This window comes from Euprymna scolopes, chromosome 10 (assembly GCF_053919585.1).
Source record: "Euprymna scolopes isolate OS-2025 chromosome 10, ASM5391958v1, whole genome shotgun sequence".
Taxonomy (NCBI): domain Eukaryota; kingdom Metazoa; phylum Mollusca; class Cephalopoda; order Sepiida; family Sepiolidae; genus Euprymna; species Euprymna scolopes.
In genome coordinates, this window is record NC_136491.1 from 88192058 (window position 1) to 88218989 (window position 26932).

A 26932-nucleotide genomic window follows, 5' to 3' on the forward strand; every position below is an offset into this window, starting at 1 on the left:
CTTGTCCCATGACACATTTGTTAAACATGTCGACTAGAACTTAATAAAGGATCTAATTGTATGTAGTATTCGTCTAGTTATACTGTACGATTAAATTTTCATTAGCAACACTTCGTACCAGCCTTTATCAAAGGCTTTGGATATATTAATAGCTATAATCCTGGCTTTGCCTGCTTAATCCGGTGCATTGTATATGCGTTCAAAGATTACAGTTAAAATAGCTGCAGTCAAACAGCATGGCCGCAATACTGTTTGCATAGAGAAACTTAACCTTAACGAGGTAGTGGACTAATGCTTGATTAAATTTTATAAGGTTGTAGAAATTGTCGAAGCTGCCCTGACATAAAAAAGCGGTTCGGTTGAATGTATATAGGCAGGAACTCCAAGGACAGCGAATACTCATCAAAGCCATTGTATAATTGCAGTAGTAGATATATTTGAGCAAGGCAAGGCAAAAGGAAAGCTTGAATATTCGTCGGTAACAGTTAATATATATATATATATATATATATATATATATATCTGTGTTTGTGTGTGTGTGTGAGTGTTTCTTGTTTTGCTTGCTAGCGTTTTTTATTTTTTTGTTAAATAAAGGCTGCGTCTTTCAAATGGTTGTGTTGATTTTATTAACTACCTACTTTTGTGTTTATAAAACCGTGGCCTTATTTCAGAACACGTTCAGCAATAATATGTAATTCTTTTTACCTCCTCCGGCGCGAGAGACAAATTTCTTTCGGTAGCTTATATCAAAGGAGAAACAAGGTAGTCCAATTCTCTACCTCGCCATTTTCTCATTCTTTATTTTGCTTATAGTCTAAAAGTTGAACGTAAAAGCAACTTATCTTTGGTCAGTAATTAGTTTAAACTTGCGTCCATTAAGGTAGTGTCGTTATTTTATTAATGGTTCCTTCATGACCTAGGTTTGCCTTTCAATTGTGCTGATGAATTTATCACAGAGAAGCAGCAATAACACAGTCTGACGCATCCCTATCAACAACTAAAGGCCTATTTTCGCCCATTGTTGTAATTGCTGATTTTGCAATATGGTCTTCCTGTCCCTCGAATGTTTCAACGGCTTGAAGAGCAGAAAAACGGTTCTACTCGTCTTAATAGATGTATCTGTTCTTATAACGATGCAATCCATTGAGAGTAGTTATCAAGAATGCCTATAGTACGTCGAATGAAAGGCGGAGTGTGATGGAAAGTGTCTGGAGTAAAGGTTTTCATTTATCTGCGTCCGGTACTATAAAACTTCGGCTTATGAAATACATAAGTAGGTTTATTATGTCCAGTCCAAACGAACAATTTCGTCGTTTAGTGTACGGTTGTATTTGTCGAGGGCAAATATGAAACGTCTAAGATGTTTGTCGTGTTTCTTTTTTATTATGGTCACACACTGTAAGGTTGTTCGTGCACGCAAATGTGCGTTTATGATTTTATCCGCTATGATTTAGTCGACTATCATTTGGAAGCGGTCTACCCAATTCTTAACGCCAAATAGAATCATGCCTAATTGATATTGTCGACCGTTCACACCGAAAGCTGTTTATAGCTTGTCTCTAGGGTGCCTTTAAGTCCAGAGTGCTAAACATAAGATATTTGTCTATTTCGCCTATAATTACATATTTACTGGGAAGTGGGAAAGCGTACAATAGAGTAAATGCATTTATGGTTAGGGAGTAACGCATAGCCATTCTATTTTATGGTTTTCAGAAGTGGTTATATAAACTGGAGCCCTCTGAGATGATTTCCTAGGCTAAACCATACCCTTCTAAAGTAGTCTTTCATCTTAAAAGCAATGGATTCTTTATTATTATGAGAAAAACGTCTGCTTCGCACGGCTATGGGTTTTCGGTTTTCAGTTAGGTTTTCGGAACAGGAGGGATACTGGGTTTTTTGATGTCGCCAATGAAGAAATATGCAATGCGACCATTGAACCACCAAACGGGATTTTAATCTGTGAGTTGTTTTTTTTTTATTCATTTTCACCCCCAAAAAGTGAAGAGCTACTTTGATGTAGGGGCCTACTATCAGGGGCATAAGTTGCTGGGGTACTATGTAGGGAGATAATCAGGAAGATATTTGTTCATATTACACTCGAAGCTTACATGCCAGTTAAAGAGCTATCAGGTTGGCGTCTTTCCTGAATCCTGTGCAGGAGTGAGAGACTTTAAGCATATGCACCAGCCGAAACATTACAACAATTCTCCATACATGGGCTAATCGTTGCCTTATAATGACACAAAATACTTTCGGCCGTTATTAGCTTTCTAGCACGGGAGTGGGAGCCTGCCTTTCTCTCAGTTTCCTTGGAAATGCTCTCAATATATCTGTTCCAACTCATGTTCCCTGTGAACGGTAGGCCGGGGTGGGTAAAGAAAAAGGTTTAGGTAATGTATATTTAGCCTTTGCTATGAATGTTTTTATGCAAACCGAAAATAATTTTTACATCTATTTTCTATTTTCACATTCCTTTTGCGGTATTAGTATATTATATGTCATTCATTTTTTCCCAAATTAATCGCTTATCTTTCATACATAATTGGTCCAGCGAACTGACATCTCTCGAATCAATTAATATTATTATTATTATTATTATTATTATTATTATTATTATTATTATTATTATTTTTATTATTATTAATAATAATAATAATAATAATAATAATAATAATAATGTTTGGAACTTTGGCCCTGCTTGCCACAGTTAAAAGAGATAGTACTCTATGATCACAACCCAAAGAGTCACAACATTACATCAAATCTCAGCTGAAGATCTTTGCATGAGGGCCCGTTTATGTAGTTAGGTCAGGGTAGGTCTTGCTACTGCCTAGACCAATCACCAGTAAGTACGTTGTCTCAGGGGAATCCCCGATTTCTTGCGTGGGTCCATTCGATCTTCCGATTTCTCAGGCCCCCAAAAGGTCAAGCTCATAACCTCAATCTCCGTTAGCTATTCTCAAGGTGACATGTGTTGCAAGTTTTCCACCAAACAATAAAATTTATGTCAGTTTCATAAAAACAATGAAATTCATAATTCTTAGCAGGGTTGGATGTAGATGCCCGGGAATACAATAATACTTCACAAATAAAACAAGCATATCTGCCCAGCATTTTCTAGTGTTACAGGCGTAAAAATCTTCCCCAATGGGGAGCCCTACCGCCCCCGGAGGCGGTGTCTTGCAGTAAATAAAACTAGACTGCTGTATAGCACATTCCAATGTAAATACTTCTCCATAAGCTGTTCTAAGTGTAAGGGTCTTATTCTCAAGAATATGTTGTCTTACCTGATTATTACGTAAGCCGTTAATACAGATATCAGAAATATATTGCTCTTTGGCCTCTAAGACCTTAATTAAACAGAGGTTGCAACCTTTGCCCAGCGTCCGAAGGCTTATAAGGAAATGGTCCAATGTTTTGCATGATTCTTGTCGACAGATAGCAAGTAGGTGTCTAGAAAATATTTTATTCTTGAGCTTTATATATGTAGCCTTATGTACATCGATTGGTACTTAGTAGGAAACGCAATCCTAGATAATTTCTTTGACTGTGTAAGGCAGGAAGTAGCTTAGGAGCGCACGCTTATTGATTGGACTTCCCGGTCTTTCTGAATGTAGAACCTCTATGAAATTTATAAGTGTCTACCGCCAATTTTTCCAGCACTTGTCGGCTGAATGGCGTTCTGGATATGTGTTAAATCGCACGGCCCGCATAAACTGTTCCATTCTTAATAAGTGACTAAATGTTTAATGAAAACATGGTAAGAGATTCCGTCGTGTAATCATTTATTCAATTAAGAATCTTACTAATCGTTTACTTGACTGCTTTTATAACTTGGATTATCAACAAGACTATTACCACTGTTCACAACAATAGCATTAGCTAATGTTAACGGAAGGTAATGCAATAATGTCCTGAATTAGAATATAACGACTCTGCATATCAAACTCTTTTATAACTAATGTATTTAATACGTTAACCAGCTTCAGCATAATGCTGGTAGAACATCGCTACGCATAATTTCTTTTGCCCAGCCATTGTTTATATGTTTTCACACTGGCAGTCTTCATGCGAATTCCCGCTCAGTTTGGTCAAAATAACGTTGTAATAGCCTACATATTTCCTACAATATAGTTCTCTTAGGCGATAAGCTAGAATCTTTAAAGTCTGTTTATGTTCATGTGATTTCCGTTCGATATTTTTCTGTCGTCATTGTATATACATATTTTAAGTCTGGCAAAATAGTTAGCGATGACGCATAGAATTTCCAGTTCTTCCATTACACAAACAAGCCATTCTCTCTAGTGTTTCATACGAAGTAAATATTAATATTATAACTACTACTACAGTAACAGTCACTGCTGTTTATTGTTACTACTACTACTACGTCTACTTCTACTACTACTACTACTACTACTTCCAAAATCAAAAGAACATGACATTATATAGCAACTATATTAACGTAAAAGCAATACACGTCTTGCCGCCAGTGAGAACTTATTTATAAACACTACTTTGCCCGATTCGACCAGTCCCGAAAAAATAAACTGCCCTCGTTTTATTATCGATGTAAAAAAGTTTTATACAAATTGCATGTATTTCTTCATTGACTGAACGAATTCGTATGTCACGAGGGATAAGTTGTTTTTAGGTAATTGTATTTTATATATCGAACCAGTAGTGCCGTAGCTACATTTGACCAGAAATGTATACAAAGGCCAATAGTTAATGTTTCGACAACTGTAAGAAGCGCTGTTTCTTGATCACTATCAACCTTGAAGGATGCATTATATGTCGCATTTAAAATTAATTGAATGCATTCCATTCCAGTACGTATGTCGTGCGAACGAATCCAGCCTAATCAATTTTAATCTCATGATTCATGTAGATAATATGTACGTATTATGTTAATAATTTTAGAAATAAACACATGTTAAGGATGTATGTATAATATTACCTGAAAAAGGTCCACGTTACTATTATGATCAGACTGTACGGACATTCTGGAATCTGACGTAAACAAGCAGACTGCATCTCATTGATTTGAATATGACCTTCACAATCTCACATTAATTTTATCTTAAGCGTCTCATAAAGATGTATCATTTTTAATCAGAATGACGAAAAACTCATTTAAGAATACACACACATAGACACACGCACACAAACACATACACAAACACACACACACCCATGCACACACACACACACACACACACACATATATATATATATATATATATATAATTAGCTATATTTTTTGAAAAAAATGATTCAAGCAGAGTACTCGGTTATGAGGAAAATCCGAAAATAAGAGCATATTTTTTACATTTGATTTGCAGAAGATTTGGGTGCGATAAGTCATCGGTATGGTCGGTTTCAAACCTGTTTAAAATTCCCATATCAAGCTCTCTTCAGCTTATAAAGTCAACGGTACGCCTGACTTATCTTGTCTAAACATTTTGTAAATAAATCATACATACATATATATATATATACATACACACACACACACACACACATATATATATATATATATATATATATACATACATATATATATATATATATATATATATATATATATCAGTGCAGGCGTGTTAAAAGTGAACTATCTTTTGAAATTGAAATGTTTGAACTGTGCGTAGGTAACACGAGAATAACGTCAATAATGAGAGTGCAATAGAAACGTTGTTTTAATCTGAATAAAATAAAATACGCATCAAGAGCGCTTGAGTTACCTCCGAAATATATTTGTGATAAATTTCAAGCAAGTAAAATGTCTTTATTTTCCTAATATTACGTTGGTTTTTGTTTCAAGCGCACATGATGCGTATGTTATTTCACTCAAATTAAAACAACGTTTCTATGCAACCCTAATTCTTAACTTTATTCTCGCGTTACGTACACACAGTTCACACATTTTAAAATAAAACAGCCAGATACAACGCGCGGCTCCATAAAAACAGACTTCTTTCTCCAAATTTACAACATGGCCAGGAAAAAGAAAAGGAAAAGAAAACAGAAAAAAAACAACAAAACACTGAAGATGGTGTCTACCTCCGAAATATATTTGTGATAAATTTCAAACAAGTAAAAGATTTGTTTATTTTCCTAATAATACGTTGTGATTTGGTTTCAAGCGTAATTTATGCGTATTTTCTTTTATTCAAATTAAAACAAGTGTCTATTGAACCCTCTTCAGATTTATATTTGTATTTTATTAAAGTTCTTTGGCAATCAACAGACTTACAATTCGTTTTGATCTAATAGATTTATTTTATTTCTCGAACTTTACTAATAGTACACAATATTTCTCTTTATGACATTCCTATTTCACGGGATGTTATTTCCCTATCCGCCTGTCTGATACTTCTTGAAATGTTTTACTCACACAGCTTGGGACTAGCATCAAATGAATTCATACTACTTGGAAACGGTTATCACATGGTATTAGTAGTTAGTATTATACTCAACCATCTTAATCGTGCCATGGATTTACGGCTCCAAAGTAAAATCTAAAAATAAACTAGTACAAAATATATCAGCAACGCCCAATTGAATAAAACTTTTATTCCTCTGACTAAACTTTGTATAATTAAGCTAATGATGTGGGTTGAAACATGTATACATACATTCGAATTTGAAACTTCTGTAATAACGATTATTTTAGAACTGCTCAGATAAAACTACGTATGAAAGGACGCTTTCTGCCGATAAAACAAACGTCCTATTTATCCGAATAATGAAAAATATGTATCATTAAGAAATATTTCAAAAGTGCAATAGCACCAACTAAAAGTAGGTATTATGAGATGATCACGAAACGCATTAATTCCCATAAATTATGGCTACGCCGTTCTTTGAAATATGTTTAATAGTGTGTGAATAATCGATAGCGAACGATTCTCTCGTTATCACACGCGATGACGTCGTTTGATTGGCAACTGATAATGCTAGATTGCTTGCCTAGCGAGTCGCTTTAGACCCTATCCTTGGACGCTACGAATCTAGCCTACCTAGATTTCCGACTGCGTTAATATGATCTGATTATACATTATTAACCGAGTCAGATATATAGTAACAATATTTATAACTGAAGAGCATCCCGGTTTGATCTTTTGTCTAATAAAACATAAAAACAATTTTCGTCGTTTTTACATACTCGTGAACAAATTCCTTGCTTAATCTATCTATCTCTGTGTCTCTGTCTTCTATGTATGTCTGTCTGTCTGCCTGTCTTTCTGTCTCTCTTTCTATAATATATATGTTAGTCCTCGCGCGAAAGAGCAGGACACAAACTGTTTTAAATAATAATAATAATAATAATAATAATACTAATACTAATAATAATAATAATAATAATAATAATAATAATTATAATAATAATAATAATAATAATAATAATAATTATAATAATAATAATAATAATAATAATAATAATAATAATAATAATTATAATAATAATAATAATAATAATAATAATAATAATAATAATAATAATAATAATAATAATAATAATAGAATAACAATTACAAAGACTTTCGCTCGCGAGGACTATTATTGAGCGTAAACAGTTATAACAGTAATTTTGAAATTTTCATCTATATTTTTCTCGTTATCTACTGAATAGATTTAATCAAACCTATATGAAATATGCTCCTTATAAAATTGTTAAGATTTTCTATTCTGAAAGAAGTTTAACAAAATTTAATCTAAAAAATTTATTTTAAAGTTTTTTGTTAAAAAATGCAGATTTTCTCATTATTCAGACATGTATGACAAAGAGGGAGTTGCAAAAAAGATTTGTAGTGTGAGTAGAAATACAAAATGAAACAGAGAGAATATTCAGACCTGTAATAATACAAAGACGGGGTTGCAAAAAATGAGTTGTGGTGTGAGGAGAAATACAAATTTAAATAGAGAGTAGGAGAGTGTGTATAAATACATGCAAAACCACATTCATTTTTTAAAATCCAAATTAATAAATGAAATAAAATATAATCTTAAAAAGATACGATGCAAGTTAGAAAAGCATTTCATCCAAGGCATGAAAATTGTTAAATAAAATGTTTTTACTATAGGCTTTAAAAAAACAGGTACGAGATTAAATTAGAAATTTATTTATCTTCAAAATACATTTTAATACATTTTACAAAGTAAGGTATTAACTTGTTATTCCTTACTTTGTAACATTCATAAAAGTGCACTTTGAAGATAAATAAATTTCAATTTAAGTCTTGTACGTTTAATTTTAAAGCCTATAGTAAAAACTTTTTGTTTAACAATTTTCATGCCTTGGATGAAATGTTTTTTCTAACTTGTATATATATATATATATATATATATATATATATATATATATATATATATATATAGAGAGAGAGAGAGAGAGAGAGGGGGGGAGAAATTAGTGCCCTCTCATGCTTAGGAGGAAACCAAGCAAAAGAAAAACAGAGAAAAATTCATCTAAATGCAGCAATACTAAAGCTGGCCCGCTAGGAGGCTATCTCTACAAATGTACGTTATTTTGGGCATAATTTAACTGGTTTGAAAATATATGTTCTTTTTACCAATCATTATAAAAATTTTAGCCATCAAAAAGTATTCTAACTTTCAAAAGGTCTGCCAATTTTTATGTAGTTTTGTCACATAGAAGCAAAGCTATGTGTATTTAAACAATCAATTTTGCTGCAAGTATATATATATATATATATATATATATATATATATATATATATATATATATATATATATATATATATATATATGCCACCTGTCTTTGCAATTTTATAAGTTCCAATACTGGACGTCTGTTAATCAGAATATGACACCTTAAGGCCCATTGAAACGCTAATGACTTGGTTTGTGTAGTGGGCTATGTGGCACTTGCCGTTAAGGTCGCACATTACGGTTTAAAAAGTGAGTTGATCACTGTTCTATACTTAATTGATTAAAAATGAGCACTCACTTTAAGGTAATCTTTTCGGGCTATTTATTATTTTTTTAAGAGATGATGTTTATTGTAAGATGGTAGGACAATACAAGATAACCTTAAGAAAAACTGGCATAAGTGTTCATGTGTGTTGCAATCAGATACCGCATTCAAACTTTCTTCAAATAATATTTTTCGGGTATTGAGCAGAAATATGTGCTCTTGCCTATACAACAATAACCACTACTTATAGTATAAAGAATTACTTAGCTTTTCACCGTGAAAAATACTTGTTTGGTTTGGAGAAAATAAAAAAGTCGATATTCGTTTTCAGCACACCCGAAAACTTAAAAAAAAAAAGAATTAAAGGTTGGTCTTGTGTTGGGCTACCAGGCTACAATTACAAAGTTCGTACTCTTAATCTATGCCTAAACATATCCGTAGATTTTATGAACAAAACTAATTTCTTAGAACTGCACACCTGTGGAACTCTTTTCAATTTTTCTGCTTTTCAACTGACACAATATATCGACTTGAAGTCCAATGTTAACAAGATATTGTGCAGCCATACCCTTAAGTAATCCAATTTACCAGTTTTCCGTTACTAACGACTATTACGTTTTCCCCTTGACCACTGTATACTCATTAATCCTTATCCTGGAGCTACCCCCCGACTTTTATAAATAGTGACTGCTTTGTGAAAAAAAAAGAAAATAAACAACACCCCTAAAAACAAACATACGCTCCCAAAAACGTAGCTATAAAGTGGGTGTTAATTGTACGTTAAATTAATATAGAAAATCGTCCCTCACATTTTAAAGCTATAATTTCCTCATATATTTTAAACTACTCTTTCTGGTATTTTAACTGTTATTTTTGTTTTCAGCTCCATCGAAAACTTATAAGAGTAGTGATTTTAATGATTTTTTTTTTGTGAGTGGATATATATATCACCTTTACTAATATTTTAATCATAGTCATTTCTTTTCCTAGTTTTGCATACAAATTACAAAATATCTGATATTTTCCCCACACCTCTGGACTTGATGGAGGGGAGACTAAAACCTGTTGGTATGGTTTCAAAGGATCTGAAATAATAGCAAGGAAGACTTGATTCCAAATATTCCTTATATCATATCTTCCCTCGTTTGAAAATTGGGTACACCTATGAATAATCCTTATAGACTGTGAAAGTTACTGTATGTATAGAAACCAAAGAAAAAAGATATCATATATTGTAAATATTTGGAATCAAGTCTTCTTTTGCGATTATCTATAATATACAGCTGACCTGCCTGATTAAATGTATGAATTTAGGTATGTATGTTTGTATGTTTTTATGTCTCCTAAAACTTTCGACAGATTGAACGGATTTTCACGAGTCTTGAAGATGATTATCAGAGGGGGCGGCCATCATCTGTTCACAAGGATCAATTAAGAGCCTTAGTCGAAGCCAATGCACTTCCGCAGCATCAGGCGTAACCTGGACGACGATTTCCATCGATTTGAAAAGACAAATACACTTGATAAATGGCTGCCCTCTGATTTAAATGACAACAAAAAAAAACGCCAATACGAAGTGTCATATTCCCTTCTTTTACATAACAAGAACCACCTGTTTCTCGACCGGGTTGTGATTGCGATAAAATATTTTTTTTACGACAACAGTCGACGCTCAGCTCAGTAGATTAAGATCTCTTCACGAGATTTCCCGAAGCCAGAGTTGCACCAGAAGAAGGTCAGGCTGACTGTTTGGTGGTCTGCAATCCAGTCTCATTAATCACAGGTTTTAAGATACTAGCAAATCAATTACGGCGATGGAGCTACTGTCTATAAATGGACGAAATGCATAAGGAACTTCCAAAAATAAGTCCATCATTAGTCATTAGATAAGGACCAATTCCCCGTTATGGCAATGCCCGACCGCACGTTGCTAAACCGACCATGAAAAAAATGGACGAATTAGGCTACGAAACTCTGCCTCGCCCGCCATACTCTTAAGAACTCTTACCTACCGACTACTACCTTTCAAGCACGTTCTTAATTTCCTGCATGAAGAATGCTTCAAAATCTTAAGCAATATCACAAAACGCATTCAGCGACTTTATCGCCACCACGACACAAGATTTCTAAAGTATTAGTGTTAATACACTTTCCGTTAGTGTGTTGATTTTGCTAGTACTTCTTTCGATCAGTAAATGTTAGTTTGAGCGAAGATATATTTATCTGAATTTAAAAGATAAAAACCATAAGAACGTCCTTGTCGAACTTGTAAAAATATTTTCTGACATCACCAGGCTCAAGTCTTTGCGTAGAGAAAACCACACACAGAAAAATATAATAACCCTCAGATAATTACTGCTTTAGGGAAAGTGGAATCTCTATGTCTCTTGAACTAGAATATGTATCACACCTAGCACTATCCTATGCCTCTTAAATCAGCCATTATCCAAGGCATGAAATATTAAAGGATATAGACACATCAACTATTACACAGTTTATGAGACAATATTTAAAATTAACCACTGATCTAATAGGTTTTACATTATCCAGAAAGTAAACACGCACTGTTAATTGTCCGCGATGTTGCCTAACCCTGCTTGTATCACAAATACTATAATGGAGTGTGCACTGGTGAACTTGTATTAGTAGACTCATCTTAAGGCTAATACTTCCGTTTAGTCAGTCAGTCAATAAAACCACAGCTTATTACTCTACGTTTGCTCAGTTGTCGCAGGCGTTTCTACTCTAATATCCGTTTTACAATAATAAGCGGTTGAAATGACCTTACTACACACTGTTTCTCTGACTGTGCTAGCTCGTAGAAATTCAAATGCAATGTAACCAAACATCTCATTACAAAAAGCCTTACTTTTGAATTACCTGTAATTATCGCCGCGAATTCACATCCTTCCTGATGTCGCCGTTTTAATTTTCTTATTTGCAATTAATGAAATTGAAATTTTATCAAAAGTAAACTACTTTTAATCAGAAAGGAACCTCTTGAAACAATCGAATCTTCGATATCCTTTTATAATAACTATGCATAAAATTAATGCACATGCAGTGATCGAAATTATGTGGATTTTTTTCTTTGGAATTTTTAGCAGAGTTAAAGTTGTTTGCAATAATTGACACTATGTTCGCAGATCGTAGAAAACAGTTACCTACTATCTCTGTACTCTAAAAAAATAAGTGTATTTCATCGTGGACCATGCGTTAGACATTTCTAAGCAGATACGGGGATATCTTTTGTAACAAAAATAAAATACTATTTAGAAGCTACGATAAATTTGTAATTATTATTTTGATATCAATTTGAAAACTCAATTCAGTTAGAATTATTAAATTAAAGAGATGTTCAGTCGGATTAGTAGGTTCATTGTAGCCATTATGTAATTTGTGTTATTTGTAACATAAAAACATTACTACTTTCTGAATCATATTTGTTATACATCGTTTTCACAATTACCTAAATGTGGTCAACGCCGGTTAATATTGTTATCATACAACAAACAATTAATATTACTACATCGAAATATTTTTGTGACGTACTACATTAAAATCAGATTGTCGAATGAATGAAACACACGGATGAACAAAGAAACGCATGTAAATATAATGTATGAAAATGCGTTATAATTTATACTGCGAGAATTTGCAATAGAAAACTCTTTTCTCTTACATGAATTTACTTTTTCTGTATGTGTATGCGAATTTATATATGTGTGCGTATATGATTGTGTACTTATATGTTTCCCGTCAAAAATGATAAATGTATTTTGATTGGCAACTGGTTCTCATAAAATTAGTCAAATAACTTGGAATCTTGAATTCTATGTGTAAATTAGTTCATCATAATTGATTACTGAAACAAAACGACTACTGACTTACTATTTCTAAGAATTTGTATATTATTTTTTATTTATTTAAAACTGAAGTATTTGTTTTGATTTCTATGTTTTCCCCTAATTTAAACACAGTATTTATATTGCTCGCCCATTGCCTAATAAAAGGTACGAATTTTACGCGACGCATGTTAGGCAATAATTCGTATTTCTCTTCATCATGTAAAAATCCATACATTTTACTATAATTGATTGGAACAGATATATTAATAATTAAAAACAAAATGCATACACGTACGGTACGTTCAAGTATCTCATCAATATATGTATACATTTGTATTTCAGCCTCTGAACGTATTTGGGGCACAGGTCTTTCTCTATCTGATGAAAATGGGGAGATGAAGCGAAATATGAAAGTGGCACAAATTACAAATTAGCCATTTAGGATTTGCGTGGTTATAAATAAGGTTTGTCTCCGGCCATTTTCGTTTCATTCAATTGACATTATCTTTTAAGATTATCGCAATTTACGTACTAAACGACGTGCCTCATCAACAAAATCTCGCGCGTTTCCGCCTGAACTACTTCTGATATGTAATGTGATCTGATCGCTTTTAAGTTAGCACTATCCTACCATCAGGAAAGGTTATAGGAAATTTAAGAAATTACACGTTCACACGACGAAAATGTTTTCGGTTGTAATTCAACTGAGGACTGAACAGTTTAACAAAATTAAAGCGTTCTGTATAGTATTTAATACGAGTATAATTTTCCAACTGTATTTCGGCAGAAACATAGAAAATCAAAATGTAATACCTTTATAGATATTATGCGTTATTCGTTATGTAAAAGCAGATATGGTTCGTATTATGTAAGTTTATAGTTTCTGCATAATCATACACTAAAGAAGAAGAGAAATATCATGTTGAGGTAAAGACAGTGACGGCAAATAGAGATATATAAGGAAATTTCCAATGACAATTATAAGCAAAAAGCAGTCCTCCTTGTATAATCTCTTCACATGAAATAATGTTAATAAAGTGATATTTTCCAATTGATTTTTAAAGAGGCATCACTATTCATCCAAATATAAGCCAGCCCCGCCAAATTACACAGCTAAGTAATATCTACCAGGTTAAACGCAGTTTTAACTCCAGTGATTTGGCGGAAACCCGTACCACCGGATCATAGTGATGTAACTGATCATAACCGTCGCTTTTCTTTGAAATGTGAGTGATATGCAGCTTCCTAAGAATGTTGGTACTCTCTATGATATATATATATATGAGGTTTGCATGATATGCTTCTTTTCAAGATGTCAATTTGCACAGCCTCTTTTTCGCCTTATTGATATAAAAAAAAATCTGCGTTTATTGTAGAAAAAAGGGGTTATGGTGAACATATTGCATATATATTCCTTATATATTTATATTTGCAGTGATTACTTTCTGGAGTTCGTTTCATTTTTATTTCTAAATTTCCATTGAATGAATAGAATCACATGGCTTTTACATAACTTGTGGTGGTTGATACAAGTTTTGAATTTGTGAGGATACAAGAGAATAAGGCAGCTGCGTATTACGTGGAAACGAACACAATGAAAGAAATAAAAGGTAAAACAAATAAAGGGAGTGGGCATACCTTAGTCTGGCTACTAAGTGTGCAAAAATTATGCATAAGTCGGGTAATTGGGAAATACACCAATGTCACAAGATTATATGATACACAATACCCGAAGATTTATCTTGAACTTTCTATTTGTACTAGTGGAAAAAGTAAATTAGTGTTAGTATTCTTAGTAGTATTACTAATAGTAGTAGTACTAGTAGTAGAAGCAATACTTTTTATAGCAATATAGATTGAAACTCAATGCTAATAATATTGAAATATAATTATTAGTAATATTTGAAATATGTGCCGTATGATGATCTGTATGATGCAAAACCTGAGTTAACTAATTCCAATAACTGTTATCGCGCCTGTACAGAATACTCAGCAAAAATGGGACTATTTTTAAAGCAAAAGTAAGCAGGATAGCTTGTGAAAATTATGGGATCCTGCCTCACTTAGTTAATATTCTGTGAAATACAATTTGAGTAAAGTAGCAACTTTCTACTCTTCCAAGGCCCCAACGCAGAACCCTAATCTAGTGCACGTGTTTGTTTCACAGTGCCTTTCGTGAAAGGTATAAATACAAGTTTAATAGTAGAACTCTGTGTTGAAGTTTGTAAATTAATTCTACTGATCAATTGGGCCTAATGCTTATAGGTTTAAAATAAAAGGAATTAGGTAGCAAGGTGTGTTTTGAAAGATAAATCCGGTCGCCCGTAACTAATGTAAAACACTTAGCAGTACACAATATTTATAATAGTCGTTTTAGCATTAGTACTATTATGTGACATTTCAGCTATGAGGTAATTAGTTGATACAAATTTTCATTTCATTCAGGTTAATAGCTAAGTAATCTACACGTGTGTATCAATGTTCTATATTACTAATACTAGCATCTGAAGTATTTATATCAAATATGGTGTATGTTTCTTGGAGTTTTCATAACAGAAATACAAAATAGTTCTAATAGTTTACGAAACCTATTTTTAAATATGTATTTATTAACGAATAAAATCTTCATATGGTTGTAACCACTCGGAAGAAAAGGGTAATGCAATTCTTTATTAGTCGATGGCAGTACCTAGGAGACGGCTATAAATAGGTATTGTCAGAAGATTACTTAAGGCAAATTTTCCCCAAAAAACACGTCGACAAGTATTTGTTTACATCTTAAATCTTTTTTTCTGTTTTGAATGAGATGCGTCGAATTGTTTTCCACATATCATGTTTCATAGGAGGACATTCATATTGATGTAGGGATGACATAAAGGAGAGAAGGAGAAAGACATTTATACATTTTACAGTTTGTTGTTCTTATAACATATATTTAGAGAGGAGGGTTATCAGTTCTTATGATGCAGGAGGTGATAGTCATTACTTAGATGAAGAGAAGGGCACATTTCTTAGATGGGTTATACACAAAGTTCATTATAACGATGAGGGAGACAATGTTCATATAAAGATTATTACACATTATCTTCAATTTGGTTGAAAGATGACACAAGAGGCAGTTACAAAATTTGATCCGTTCTTTTATTACATTCGACCGGTCGCAATGATGTTTACATCCAAGAATTCAAAGTCGACTATATGATTAAAACTTTCTCCCTCTCTTCCAAAGGGACCCTCTTCTGACCAATGTCAACTCTGTCTTCTATCTTCGCTTTCAACTCTGTCTCCCGTCTGTCTAACTCATCTTCGACTCTAGTTCCTATATTGAGAATTCATTTCTGCCATGACGTCATACGCATGTACAAAAACGTACATGACCCACGTGATCTGAACATCCGTGCTTCGTACATGTCTGCAGACAAGAATTATTACTAACCTATTTTTCGACCTAACATTTTTTAAAAATATGTTTTTAATTTTCTATTGTTTGTACTTCTAACGGGCATTATTTTAATTCCGTTTTCCTAAAATTATTGAACAATCAATATGTCTAAACTATTTTATATGAAATCTAAACAATCGAAATTCTCCATTCCATTTCTGATCTTATTGCTGAACCTTGCTTACAAGGTTCGCATCTTGGTCTATCTAATCTCATGTTTACTCATCTAATGGTTTCCTTACTTACAACAAAAGGGGGCATTTTCTTGTAACAATCAGACGCTAAGGAAACACTATTTATGAAATTCTCGCTAGGATTTGGAAACAAGGGAGAAAAATATTTGTGTTATATATTTGTAGCTTTCTGAATGTTAACTGTCGAACACAATTAATGAACACAGTTATACAGCAGAAAGAAGCTATTCACAACACGTCTCTATTAAAGCGTATTTAAAGAGGAGTTTACAAATTTCGAGCAACTCTTCTATATATACTAAGCATTAATCAATCATTGGATGGGTCAGGTTGTTATACATGCAGAGGATTGCGTCAGGAGTGTGATAATTTCTAAAGCGATTAGAATTCCGGTTATGACATAATAATTTTGTTTCAGTTACAGAATCCTCATGCAGAATTTAGTTAGCACATCGTAAAAACCTTACACTTAATTAAGCAATGTTTGGTTCATAAAATATTGCCCAATAAATTAAATGCATTCGAAGTTCGGCAATCTGGGATATTTGTAATTAGATCAACCAATTGTGTTACAAAAAGAGGAAAAATGTAATGTCGAAATGAATTATATTGAACTATGAGTGATTCATAATATATTTTATACGCATAACCTAATGTTTTAGTATCAGTATATTATTTGAATACCTGTTTTATTTGATGCACGGAATAAACAAAATAAGTCTTACACCAGTTCCGATATAGATTTTGTCTTAGTAAGAGTCACAAATCTCCATATTGAGGAATAAAATGCTACTTTTAGAAACATGTTGTCAGTCTACACAAAATGTAACATCTGTAGAGAGAAAGAGAGAGTGCATTTTACTTGCACAATAGTCGTTCTTGAATAAAAACAAGTTTGTATCGCTTAATATATGTTTGACATCAAATCCACAAGTCTTCACAGCAAAGCTCGGAGCTATTTGTGACAGGATAGATGTTCAATGGACGTCATTTCTTTAGGGCATTGACTACAATATAAAATAATGAAAATGTGTATATTGCATATTTGTGCAATTTATAAAATCTGAGAAATACATATGTAGTAAAATGTTATTATATCATAAGATAAATAATGGGGAGAGAATTAAAATGAAAAAGAAGACAATGCCAATAAGATGCTTAATATATCTTATTTTATAGCTCGTTTATATACAAATTGATCTTTATCTAACTCCTTCCACATCTACTTCATCATTTATACAACTTCTTTTTCACTTCATTATTCTATGTTTTCTCTTTTTAGTAAAGTGGTACTTCACTCAGAAAGAAGAAAAAAGAGTTTCTACACGTTGACCAGAGTTCGAACATCAAGAACGATACGTATTGTACAAGTTTGACACCATTGCTTAGGGGAGAATATCTCAACGTCCGCTGTGAAATGACGTACTTATGAAACCAGAAAATAACGAACAAAAAATAAATGCAGTTATATTTTTCCCATGCAGTGGGGAAAAAGATGTATCGACCTTGTTGATATGCCAGCAGTAATCGCTTACTTTGATCTAGACGAGTACAAACACACATACAGAAAGACACCTACATTTATGTAATAGACGAGTCATTTATAAGGATCAGTGATGATTTGCTGATACATTTTTATTTAGAACAGTGGTTTTACTTTAAATTCGTCATGTAATTATTTATATCTACTTCAATATTTTATTTTTCTAACTATAAAATCATAATCTTAAAAGTCTGTCTTTTATAAACGAGATTTTTAGAACATTAAGAACAAACGTTGAGCCGAACACTGTTTATGTAGGGAAACACGTGAATCGGAAAACCTGCCCATTTCTAGAATTGTAGTAAAAAGTAAAATTGACTAGGCAGAAAATTTAAGTTATTTTATTTCATTAAATAAACTTTCTATGTTTATTAATAAAACATGAGAATAGTTTCATTTTTCATACTCCGCCTAGACAGGCTGTGACATAGTATAGGCACGTGTATAACAGCAGCAGCAATAACCAATATATGCAAATGACCAAGTAGTGCTATAGTCACGTCACAGCGAGGAAAAATAGAAAGTAATAGATTATTAAAGAAGAACAACGCATTCCAAGAAAAGCATAGGTAGACGTGTTAAACACGTATCAAGAGAGCAACATGGAAAAGTATGTCATGAACCTGACTGGACAAAGACAACATTCCACATGTTCGACACGTCAGAGTCTTCATTAGTACTTTGTAGAAGATTCTAAAACAAGTCTTTGTTCTGGAATCACCTGTAATTAAGTATATGTTGTGCCAATTTGAAAAAGTGAGTTTAATTTTTTCATTGTCTTTGTTTCTTTGCGACAGTGTGTGTGGGCAGTCAGCACTAACCTTAATCAGGGTTTAACCGGCTTCCTCCAAAGAGGGAAGTTTCATGAGAGTGTAAAATTAACAAGCGGTCCCCAGTCCCATGTATATCCCCGTTAGGGGAGATGACGACGTTAGATTTTGCAACTTTTTGCAGGGAGGTGTCTACGTGCTCCTACATACAGCACATGGACTTCCCAAACGCGTCACCCATTTTAGTAATGATCAGGCTCAACGTTGCTTAACTTCGATGATATGACAAGAACCCGTGTGTCAAGGCGATTATTCCGTATATATATATATATATATATATATATATATATATATATATATATATATATAATTATATATATATATATATATATATATATATATATATATATATATATATATATATAGTTAGAACGCTATATGTTTCGGTTTCGATTCTAGCTGCTGGCATCTAAGTCGTATATTAATTTTAGCATCGAAATAGCTACTATATACTGTGTAGTATATAATATGTCGTAATTGATAAAGAATCGAATTATAATAATTTATACGAAAGTTACATCTATAAATAATTATTAAACCCTGTGTTTACGGGCGGGCAACATCGCGTGCCTTGCTAGAAATAATTAAGGAAAAATATGAAAACCTTAAACTATCTTTATTTACGCATACATAAATAAAACCATAGACACATGATATTATTGGATAAATACTCATAAAATCATAACACTGGTCAAGCTGTCTACTGATGTGAGCATTAAGGGAAATCAAAAAGCCGATACGCTGACAATAAAACACATTAGATACTCATATAAATACTATAACAATGAGATCATACAATATATTAAAAGGAAATGGCTAATAGTGTTCGTTCTCAAACAGGGGGCGATACGAAGATCAAGCAATAAACAGCAACACTGAACAATGACCGAAATGTGATGTTGAATAAAACTGAGTGTGAATCACACATTTACATACACTTGATGCAGAAACTGAACTTTCATACCTACGTCTGAATGCCCAAATCGCACCGAATAAATTATATTATAATTTTCAACATACTTAATCACCTATATACAACACTATACAAAATAGTCAGCGCATTATGTCACTAATATGTCATCAAAAATGGAGGTTAAAATACTCGAGGATATGGTTTCACGATAGATTGATTGTGAATTACAAAATGGATGGAGAGAAATGAAGGAAATTAATAAACTTTGAAGATGTATGAGGACGTTCTATTATTAATTCAGTTTCACTAGATTGTTGATTTCAGACACACGACCCGATGAAAGACCTCATCTCAATCGTCAGACAATTTCATGATGGGATGATGGCTCATGTTATGGATGGAGAGATTTTTATTGACATCCCAGTCAACGACAATGTTAAACAGAGTTGTGTTATTGCTCCTTTGTTATTAGAGATTGTGCTATATCTACAACCACAGTGAATGTGTTTCATTGTCTGGCTTTAAATCAGAAAGGGATTGTTCCTAGTTGTTGCTGGTATCCACGTGTGAGGATGGATAACTGTCCTTATAATTTTTTGTCTTACTCAGTTCAGTATTACACATTTTTTTTCGGAGGTCCATTAAAATACAAAGTGTGATGAAGGAAATAATAAGAGCAAAGAGCTCGGCGGAAAATAATACGAAGATATAAAAAAAATTAAGAATAATTAAATTAAATAAATTAAATAAATATATAATTAAAAATAAAATGAGAAATATGAATGAATATAAGTAAAAAAATGAGACAAAAACAGCGGTAAAGGACGATAGGAAAAAAATAGTTATTAAAATAAGAGGGCAAATAATGAATATATATCGAGAGTTTGATTCATGGTTTAATGCGAGAGTATTTAAAACAAATAAAGTGTTAAATAAAAACGTAAACATGTGAAGAAAGCATCAGATACGCGAGTACCAATTATACCAAGTATAAAAATGTCTATACCCCTATTCTAACACAGTTATTAGCACATATACACTTATACATATGTTAAGGCAACGGAAGAGATGTTAAAAAAATGGAGAATTCTTATAAAGATAGGGGAGCATTTTTATCTTGGTATATATATATATATATATATATATATATATATATATATATATATATATATATATATATATATATATATATACATGTTAATTTCTTCATTTAATTATTAATGGTTTTAACTAAGAGAGTTTTTTTGAAAATAATTCGTACAGAACTATGGTTTTGGTATTCTACTGAGAATGCATTAATGAGTATATTAAGAAGTTTAAAATCTGTTCTTATATTTTAATTCCTTTTCAAACTATAAAATATTTTATTTAAAAAAATTTATTTTTATAGACCCTCATATATATATATATATATATATATATATATATATATATATATATATATATATACGGACAGTTCAGCCAGGATTTGCTCGGGCCCGATGTATTATATATGATTTTATGTGCACACACACGCACACACACACACACACACACACACACACACACACATATATATATATATATATATATATATATTATGTCCAAGTAACTTATATCTTAAATTTCAAGTGTTTAGACCTAAGATTGGCGTAGGAGTTTGTTAAAGTCTGTATATGTTAACTCTGTCAAGTTATGCTTCTTGGCAGCCAAATTATTGCTCAAAAACTAATTAATAAACATGCTGCATGCCTGAATAGACCTTATGTTAAATTTCAAATGTTTAGACCATAAATAGGCTGAATAGTAAGCTAGAGACCACAAAGGTCATCTTATTTTAACTTTGACCCATTGGCAGCCAGATTTTCTGAAAAAAAAGAAAAAACGAGTAAAACGCTTACCTTATGTCTGAATACATTTTATATACAATTTTCATACCACAAATTGCTGAGAAATGTGATAGAGACCAAAGATGTCATTTTTTTTTTAAATTTGACCCCAATTTTGTTCCCTTAACAGTTATTGTTTTGGGCGCAAAGCAAATTAAATATACATGTTGATACATGTTCAACCTATATTTAAAATGTAAAATATTTAGACCCAAATGTGGTGGAGGAGTTTGGTAGAGTCTTCAAACGTGAAATCCTTGAATTTTGACCCCTTAACAGCAAAATTTTCGGCCGAAAACTAATTTTAAAGATGTTCCCAAATCTCCTTACGCCTTATGCCAAATCGCAACTCTTTAAAAAAGAGTAATTTAGTAGGGAAATGTACACACACAGATACACACACATATATACACAATTTCACGTTTATATATATATATATATATATATATATATATATATATATATATATATATATCAAACCTTTGTCCTTGCTGTAGGAGAGACTAAAAATCGCTGCTACGGTTTCAAATAATCCGCAATATAAACAAAGGAAGCTTGATTCGAAATTATAATTGTTATATCTCTCTCTTTTGGAAATAGAGTACGATCATTGATATCTCCCTGATTAAAATTTACTTGCCGCATGAAAACGCCCAAATTTTTAGCATTTGCGGGTGAGTAGGCTGACAACGATTCTCACGGTTAAATTTTTAGGGAATTATCCCCCCCCCCACCCCACAAAAATGTTTGTCAACTCTGAAAGCCGTTTTTTTAATTAGGGATATTGGGATTGTCTATTCCGAACGGCGATTTTGACATGGGAATGTTAGTCTAGTCGATTCCGAAAACCGTTCTAAACATGGAGAGTTAGGATATTTATTCCAAACGCCGTTCTGAGCAATAGTCAAGGAAGTTAAGTGAATTGAAAAAGTCAGAATTATTTTATTTTACACGTTAAAAAAGACGACATAAAACTGGAAGGTTCTTTAATCCTATTGGTAGAACATTCTAAAACAAGATAAAGACTTAACAACAGACGGAAACAGCTAGGACTGCTGCAACCGATTTTGATCACTCAGACCAGTTAAAAACAGTGAGAACACGTAACCTCGAAAAGTTTGGTTTTCATTTTCGATTATTATTCTAATGGACAATTTTTCGTATTTTTTTTTTCAATTCATTCTTATTTACGCATTTGTATATTTCATTTATAAAAGTGTCCGCAATTGCTCAGGCAATACATTAGCTATAACCAAATAACGTAGTTTACTTTTTTGCAAGGGGGGGTGTAGGCTTTCACCAGGCAAAGCCAAACACGAGTAAAATTAGCCCAAATTTGCCTACATTTCTTTGTATCCAAGCACAGACCAACTTTAGTTTTGCTGCTTTGGAATGAATTTTGCTTATGCTTTTTTCTCTTGCTTAGTTTTCTCCTACGTAGCTTACCAGGCCTCTAATGGATATAATTATATATATATATATATATATATATATATATATATATATATATATATATATGATTGATATGTAGTTTGCTTGAAGCATTGTGTGGGATAGGTATGTAAAAGAGATTTAGAAGGCTGTCACAATGCGATGAATGAATTATAGTCGCTGTTGGTAAGAGGAGACGAGAACAAGGGGCGATTTACAAATCAATAAGTACATATATATATATATATAGATATATATTTATTTTATTATTTTATTTTTTTAATCGACCTGTTACGCACACCATTTGAAAAGGGATTTTTTTCCGAAATTAATAATCGAATACGTCGCATGAAAACAAGTAAGACATTTTACCATACAACTGAATGAATATATATATATATATATAAAAATAAAATAATAAAATACATATATATATGTACTTATTGATTTGTAAATCGCCACTTGTTCTCGTCTCCTCTTACCACCAGCGACTATAATTCATTCAACGCATTGTGACAGCCTTCTAAATCTCTTTTACATATATATATATATATATATATATATATATATATATATATATATATATATATATATATGTAGCAAAATTTAATATCGAAATACTTATATATTTGGTGCCATGGAAGGGCACTACATAAAAATTAGGAGGCTTTTTTGAAGATTATAATAATATTCCATATCTGCGACAGATAGTGGACTGGTAGGCTAGCTTCTATTTTGCTGCTTTCGGATAAGTTTTGCTTGGCGTTTTTCTTAGTTGGTTTTCTCCTCTTTGGCCTTGCCATACAACTAATATATTCATTTCAACTGGGACGTGAAATGGCCAGCACGAGTATGATGAAAAGAGAAAAGCTTTGGCCATTGCACCAAGTTCTCTAGATCAGAAAAGGAAGAATCATAAGAATCCTGATCATTGCTGGTCTAAAAGGCGTAAGCATCGATCGTTGTTTGTTAGCATAAATGTCTTCCAATAATCAAATTATTGGATTTGAGAGATGATTGGTGCATTTAGCTCAGGATTGTATATTGAGGCACGCCAGCTTTAATATGTTGAGTTTTTGATTGTCGCCCATCAACAACTACTTGTACAAGCTTATCAAATAGAACGGTTTTTATTATGGAGAGGTCATTGTGCAAAAGACGGTTATGCAATAATCATTCAACAGTCTTTAGTATGTCAGGCGCCTTTGCTTAGTAAACAAGACCCCAGTAAATAGACTCAATAATCCCATCCAATGTAACCGTTAGTGCACTAGCTGTTGATCTCTCAGAACGAAAACCATATTGCATGTTACTGGAGAGTTCATATTCTCAGAGTTAGATGACACTTCTTGGTTTATCAAATTTTAAAGCAACCTACTTGTGACGCACAGGAGATTGAGTGATGATCGATCTCAAGAATTGTTAAATGGTGAGCAGAGTAATGAAGTCTTCTAGGCTGTTCTGAAGAATTTCTCATTACGATAACGATTAAACAGCGTATAAAACGGAAATGCCGTCGGAGCAAGTTGACTTACTGGAATAGTGGTTTTAGATAAGTTTGGCAACATCAAGTACTGACAGTTGTTTTCCACATAATACTTTCAGTAAGAGGAGGAATTCGAGGTTTAGGGACCCCAGATCTCAAAGGGGAGAATTTGCTGCATAATTTCTGACAAAGGTTTTTGCTTTGTCTGATGCTGATGAAATTACCATACGCTCATGTCTAAGGTTCTGTTTACAAGTCGCCAACATGTGGTAACTAAGCCTCTGCTCTTCTACGTTAAGCTATACGTAGTATGCATACGAATCTCAAATTCTTTATTATTCTTTTGTGACACCCAATGTAAAAAAGTAATAAAGAATTTGATAGAGGCCGTTACGCAGACAGAGAAAAGCTGACTCGGCTCTCTCAGTAAAGATAAACATTAAATGTAATAATCCTCCGACATACGTTCGCATCGTATGTAGATACCATAAGGCTGAGTAATTGATGGTTTTCATACATTTATATCAGATTTTCGTCTGCGTTCCATGATTTGAACAAATGTGTCCTCTATAGTATCAGACCTGACCGAATGGTAATTTGTAGGTATATACTGTTTCATACCTTCAAAACATTCCATCCAAACCTCAACAGCCAGTTGATATTCTCTCCAGAAGCTATGCTGCCATTGTGCACAGAATTCATTGTGCCCATTGCTTCCAACGTAATACATGTACTGAGTAAAATAGTCTTCAGGGCAGTCTGCAATTACTGTAAAAAAATAATTAAAAAAACGCGAGAGAGTTGCATGCTCAGTACGTCAAGTCTAAAGTAGCTAAGCAGCGGATTTATTCCCACCGATTTTGGAAAATAGCAAACATGGCCCTGATTAAAAGTGTGTGCTTTATCCCAACCATTATCAATTAACGCGAAGTAATCTTATCGGCATCAGACAAAGCCAAATTCTTTGCCAAAACTATCCAGCTAATTCTAACCTATTCGATCAGAGACGCAATCCCTGTATTTCCTACTATGTCTTAAAACACGCTATAAGACATAAAAATATATGTCCGTGAAGTTGCCAAGCTTATTAAAAACCTCGATTTCATTAAAGCAACGGCACTTACGGCATGTCTATTAAAGTGCTCAGAAAGCTTCAACCATAAGAAGATCCCACACTTACAAAGCTGTTTATCAACTTTTAAAGCCTATAAAGCTAAGAATTTTTGTTATTCGAGTTTAACCTGGAAAATATTGCAAACTTGTAAGCGATGTCCTTATTACGCAAATTCTTTTGCAGTGGACAGAGTGTCTGATTTTAAAGATACATTTTGAGCATATTGCTAATGTTATTTTTATAACAATTTCGAGCAGTTATATTATTCGCTTTTTTGGCAATTTTTATTTTATGTTATTCACGTATTTGTGGTATTTTTTTTTATTTTGTATATTTAATCGTTCACATTTAGTATTTGTAAATATATATATATATATATATATATATATATATATATATATATATATATATATATAGAGAGAGAGAGAGAGAGAGAGAGATAGAGAGAGAGAGAGATTATCCGAACTCTGGTTCAATTGGCTTCCTCCAAAAGAGGAATTTTCATGGGAGTATGAAATTCACAGGCGGTCCCCAGTCGCATGTATATTCTCGATAGAGGAGAGGACGATGTTAGGTTTTTGCAAATCTTAAAGGGATTTGTGGGCATCCCTCTACATACAGCATCTGGAATTCCCAAATTGTACACCCGTTTTAGTAGTAACAAGGCTCAACGTTGCTTTACTTCAGTTATCTGACGGGAACCGTTGTATGAATGTTATTATGCCGTGAATATATATATATATATATATATATATATATATATATATATATATATATATATATATGAACAAATGATTAATAAAACATTGCTAATTCCTGCCCTCTGATGAGAAGGAGAGTATTTCTTCGAAACTCCGCGGATTAAGGACTATCCACTTATCTTTTGCTTCCTTTTTTTAAAATTAAATATATTTTTAACTCTTTTTCAAGATGTCTTTTAACATGTTTTATTATTCATTTGTTCATATTATAAGCTCTATTTCCTTTTCGGTTTCATTGAGCTTTTACATCTGGCTGAGTTTATTTTACTTGTAAATATTAACTCTTTAATATTTATAATATATTTTAAGTTTACCATTTTGATTACCTTGGTAAACTTATTGTAATTTTTATTTTATTTTATTTTATTTTATATATATATATATATATATATATATATATATATATATATATATATATACTCACCTTGAGTTGAGTATATTGAGGAGTGATACACGAATTACCATTAGCATATAAGCGACGCTCTTTGTGTAAACATATCGAGCAGAGGTATTTCAGACGATGCCAAAACATCGTTAAACTCAATACCCGTTCAGCAGGTGCCA